Consider the following 6,203-nt stretch of genomic DNA (forward strand, 5'->3'; position numbering starts at 1 on the left):
ATGAGACTGGGTCAGGAGGCCTCTTTAGGATATCAGAGAAGCAGGGAAATATGTAAATTAACTATTTTTAAACATCCCATATCAGAAAGCTGCTGAATTTTAAGTTAGCTAGCCCTGACTCTTACCAGGTTTCTGTCTCTTAAAAATAAATTATTTGTATTAATTGTGTGAAACTTTTCCCATTAAATAGATGGGGCACAACCATTGGAAGCAAATCTTAAAAATACCTGGTCTTGAAGGATCCGTTGCTGGTTGCCCTAGCTAAACATATTTGTTTTGGTTACTACCCAAGTTCCAAAAGACTGCACAGAAAACTGCATCATCTTCATCATTCTCAGGTGCCACTAAAAAGGGAAACTCAAGCATTTATTTTCTATAATAGGTCAATAAAAACAGCTCAGGCAAGCATAAAATCTTAAAATCCAACAGCATAAAATATAACAAATGTAAAAACAACAGTATAGATTAAAAGAAAACTGCAAAGTACAAATAAAATCAAGGCATAAGAAAAAATTTAAAATCACAATTTAAAATGCATGGCAAAATAAGCTTTCAGCTGGATATCACATGGTCAATAGGTTTAGTGCCCAGTGTAGAGTAAGGAAAGGTGTTCCAAAAATGAGGGCCATAATAGAAAAGCTTTTGTCTTTTGTGGCCATCCATCTAACTACTGAAGGCGGAGGGGGGCGGGGTCATGAAGCAGGGTCTGTACAGCTGAGGCAGGCTCATGTGCCACCAGGTTGTCATGCTTAAGATACCCTGGACTCCACATTAGGGCTTCAACGCTCATAAGGAGTATTTGGAATTAGACTCCACAATTAAAAGAGAAGCACTGGGAAAATGTTTTGCCTACTGTAGACACCTGCTGCAGTATGAACTATTTAAAGTGTATGATTTAACTTGCCCTGGAAGAATAGAGCAGTGACTAAGAGAATAATGTATGGACTAGTAATTCCCCAATTCAAATTTCATCTTTGCTATAAACTTGCTAGGTGGCCTTTGGTAAGCTGCTGTTAACCTTGCTTGCTCCCACATCTACAGGTTGAGGACAATACAAACACTGATTACTGAGGCCAGGTTTGCCCATGGAGGAGAGTGAAGTGGTGGAATAGACTCTGGCCTAAAGGTGGGAGATTCCAAGTGTGAATGCTCCTTTGCAATAAAAAGAAAAGTTAAATGGAAAACTAGTACAGCAGGGAACAAGTTTACTCACTTGCTTTGCTGATTTTTTGTTGTAGGTTGAGCACTGCAAAATCCTGACGTGATACATCACCTCATTCGTCTGTGTGTGTAATTAGTCCTGCGATAATGTATATGAGGTGTTTTGAGTGCCCTGAAGTCCTATATACATTATAAGCAGTAGTAATAGGAGCCAAGTAGCTTTGCCAGAAGGATTACCACAGAGGAAAGAAATTGCCAGCGATTCTACTTAAATTTATCCAGCTGTCTTGCATGCAATGAGGTTCTTCTGCTGGACACAGTGTGTTCCAAAGAGAGTCTCCCAGAAAGCCAAACCTATGAATTCTTGACAAGTCTTTTAATTTCAGGTGTAAACATATTAATGGCCAATTTGTTGCTGTAAGGTTTTGTACCCATAGCCTTTAAACTAACTGCTCTGTATCCCTGTTCTGAATTGCCCCTCCCTTCCACAGAACATTCCAGCTTCACTTTTCTGCAGTTTTTAAGCAAAATGTCACCCAAAGGCCTCTTTCAATTGTTTGGTAATGACTTTTTTTTTAAAGAAGGCACCACTGTTAACAATTAGTGAAACAATGCCTTTTTCTTCCAGCATAAGAGAATCCGTGATCTCCCCTGGAAAAGTGTCTAGCCATATCGTTTACTGCAGTGCCACTCCCTGCGTTTCTTAGTGACACAAGGGCCCTATGACATAAAACTCCAACAAAGGAAACTGAAGCACATGCTGCAGGCTAGCAGCTGAGACTGAAAATGGGTAGTCACCAGTGCTGAATTCTGATAAGAACTGGTACTGGGGCTCAAGAAAGCATATATCCCCCACCCCCTCCAAATAGGATGACCAGTTGCAAAGAACTGTACGTTTAAAAACAGATTTTAGGAGCTGCAGAGTGTCATACAGGGAGGAGAAAAACTGTACTGTCTTTTAAAAGTCAGCTGTCCTTTATTGCCTTATGCTTGGATATCTTTCCAAATCCCAGATACGTGGATATGATAACTATTACTCAAATGATAAGGAAAATATACTCTGCACATGATTGTAAACACCCTAATTTTAAAACTTCAGATGCCTTGATGCTGAAAACGAATGTCATTATTTTTCTTCTTATTCAGTACCATCAAAATGCATGGTTTTTTACAGGTCCCTGCTCAGAGGAGCTCAAAATCTAAAATTTGAGACAGACTACCACAAAGGGGGGGGGGAGGTGAAAATAAACAACACTAGAATATGTATTAATTTCTATTATATATAGTTTCATGAAGAAATGGGAACTAATGGATTTTGCTAAAAGTGTGAGTTCCTTACTTCCAATCTCCTCAAAATTAATCATTTTTTCCATCTAGTTTTGTTATCCCCAGCTGAGATGGGTAAATCTAATTTTACAGGTTTAAAATTTTATATTGCCTTTATATTGGTTTATGCTGCAAATGGGTTTTAAACTTTTACAGTTTCATGATTAGTTTCTAGTTACTGCTGCTTAGTGCTGAGAATATATTTAATGTTTTGGATACTTATTATTTTATGGTCATTTTATTGCTATTAAAGGGATTATGTTTCTTAACTGCATCCAAAATCTACTGATTCAGATGGTTACAAATATCTCAGATAAATATGCAGGTTGTGTATCCCTTATCCGGACTGTTTGGGACCAGAAGTGGTCTGTATTTTGGATCTTTCCGTATATTGGAATATTTTGGAATTTTTGCATATACATAATGAGATATCTTGGGGATGGGATCCAAATTAATTTGTTTTATATACACTTCGTACACGTAGCTTGAATATAATTTTAAACAATATTTTTAATAATTTTATGTACATTGAACCATTAGAAAGCAAAGGTGTAACTATCTGAGCAGAATACTTGTTTCATCTGTTAAACAAGAGTAACAACAATAAACTAACAACAGCAGGCTTTCAGACTCTACGATGCAGTGTATACTGTATTTTTTTTTTTTTTTTTTAGGAAAACATTGAAAGTAGGCAGCACGGATCTGCCTGCATGCTGGCTCAAAGGGTTCGGTTTTCAGATCAGTCTGGATATGGGATGTCTGGATAAGGGATACTGTACCTGTATAAGCAATATGTACAGTTAGCAACTTCTATACGTTTTGTTTATGTATTCTGCATTTATATGCTGCTTTTATCTCCCCTGGAGTCCCAAATGGCTTACAAAAACACAGGAAAAATGAACAAAGAATACAAACACCTCAGCTGCTCCTATATCCACTGAACACCTGATGTAAGGCCACTGACTATGTGCCAAGATTGGGGTGGGGGTGGCCAGTGGCGGACTTTTCCTCCCTTTTCACCAGCGGAAAAACTGGGGATCCAACTCATCTAATGTTTAGTTGGGAGACTGTATAGTATACCATAGGAGAAATGGAAGTCCTAGAGTAGCTACCAGAAGGTGCATGCTCCAGGACTTCTGCTTCTATGTATATTTGACACAAACTAGGAGAAACAGATTGTTGTGTGTAAAGCTACCAAGTGTCAGAGACTGGTTGGGAATTGAAAGAGGGATGGGACTGGTGTTTGCTGGCATCCCCTGGATTTTTCTCCTTAACACTGAGGAAAACCTGAAGATTTTGAAAGCTTTTTAGGTTGAAAGGAACATAACTGGATAGTAGTCAGTTTGTTATCCTAACAGCAATATTTACAATCCAAGGGTTAGTGTGACATACAGAATACATTCACACAGAAGCCTACAACGTAATGAAAGGTGTGGGGGGGGGCAATGATAGCAGGGAGTGATATGCACTAGGAAATTAAAATTTTCAATTTTGGTGGGAGGAAGTAACCACAGGAAGGGGGAGTCAGGGGAACTCGAGTGGTAGAGTCACCATTCCTATGGTTTCAGCGCTCTTCTGCCTCTTGGGGTTAAATCATGCACTAGGCTAGATGCATCATTGTGTGCACTGGGGATGACAGCCTCCAGGTGGGACCTGGGGATCCCCTGTAGTTACAGCTCATCTCGAGACTACAGAGATCAGTTCCCCTGGAGAATAGGGATGCTTTGGAGGGTGGACTCTTTGGCACTGTACCCCACTGAGGTTCCTGTCCTCCCCAGTAATCCGTCCCCAAATCTCCAGGAGTTTCCCAGCCTGGATCTGGCAACCCTACCACCCCCATTCCCCACCCGTGGCCAGGGGGTACCTGGCAACCCTAGTGTGCACATGTGTGCACATGTATGTATATATGTTGGCACTCTGACAGCAACCCTCTTCTGCACTAGTAAATTGATCCTTAAGGGGTTTTTTTCTGTGACATGTGGGAAGGTATACACCATTTCAGAATCCATGTATTTGATTCCAGTCCTCCCATTCCTAAATGGCTATTTTTCTGCCCATATTTATTTTATTTTATCCTCCTATGTGTCCTTTTGCCCGAAATGCCACCCCCGAGGCTATCAATACAAAAATTTGCAATGGTATCAATTACAGCGAAAAGCAACAACAATGTAATACAATAAAATGGAAAGGATGCTAAAATCCAACGAGCACCATTCCACAATGAAACTCAAATGTCTTTTGACCACCCCCCTCGCCATAGTCCCATCTCTCCTTCTTCTGTCCCTCAAAACACTCCCTTCACCCTTACTCTCCCTGGATGCCTTACGCTAGCATTTTAAGCAAGTCTGGTTTTCCTGCCTCACAACTGTCATTTCCCTTACATCTGAGGTGGCAAAGAAAAGGCTAGGAACCTAAGCAGGCAGGGTGCAGTGGATGGACATCATGGTCACCAAGAGACGAAACCAAGAAACCAAGAACAAACCAACAGAAATTCCAGACAGAAAAAGCTGTTCAAAAAGAAGGGTTAAAGAGTTGGAGAATACTGAAACGATGGGAGAAGGGGGAAATGGGGGGGGGGAAATAATGAGTTTTTTAAAATTACATATTAATGTAAAAATATATGGCAGTTTAATGAATTTTTTTTAATATTTCTTATTAATTTTAACTGATTGTATATGTGATTGGATAATATATTAAAATGGGTATATAACAGATGATAGAAATAAATAGAAAATTATAAGTAAATACTCATTAACGTGCTAGGAATAGACAACTTTTAAAATAAAGGAGTGACCGGATTAAGAAATGGGTAAGAAGAAGCCGGGGTGGGTGGGTGGGGAAGTCAATTTTAATATCTGTATTTAATGAAGGCATACATTGGGCAAATATTGTTTTTTACTGATATATGGAAAGATAAGCTTTATGAAATGCCGAATAAGTTGGATTGTATTATTTTTTGAAAAACCAATAAAATTTATATTAAAAAAAAGAAAAGGCTAGGAGACCCTCTCCGATCCACCCCAGAAGCCCTCTCCATAATCCCATCCCCCTTCTATTTTTATAATCCCTTCTTTTCCTCGCCACAATCTGTGTCCCACCCTCAGAGCTCTTTCCTTTAGGGCCTTCCGCCAAGTTAAGGCTCCTTCTGGCTTTTAAAACCGAGTCTCTTTTCCCGCCACTTTCAACTGTCATTTCCCTCAGCAGTGAGGCAGCCAAGTAGCCTGGGGAAAGGGCAGGGAAAGAGTGGGGGGGGGGGGGAAAGCAACCTTTCACAAGAGAAATATACCGTTATAAATTATGAAGCTATAATTTAGCAGAGTGCTAATGAGAGGTTTGTAGTTCCTCACAAGTGGGGTTCAGAGAAAGTTGCTGAACAAACTGTCCTTTAAAATCTTGTCGAAGGCTTTCACGGTCAGAGTTCATTGGTTCTTGTGGGTTATCCGGGCTGTGTGACCGTGGTCTTGGTGTTTTCTTTCCTGGCGTTTCGCCAGCAGCTGTGGCCGGCATCTTCAGAGGAGTAACTGTCCTTTCATTAGTGGCAAGCCCCTCACCTCATTAATATTTTGGGAAATTTTAACTTCAGAATGAGTGTTTCCCCGACACCCCTCCTTTTAAATACCAAAAATATGAATATCCATTAAAGCATCAAATAATGTTCTTAAATGCCATATTTTTAATAGTGTATACAAAATATAGAGTACAAAGTACGTGGCTTT

This window comes from Euleptes europaea, chromosome 7 (assembly GCF_029931775.1).
Source record: "Euleptes europaea isolate rEulEur1 chromosome 7, rEulEur1.hap1, whole genome shotgun sequence".
Taxonomy (NCBI): Eukaryota; Metazoa; Chordata; class Lepidosauria; order Squamata; family Sphaerodactylidae; genus Euleptes; species Euleptes europaea.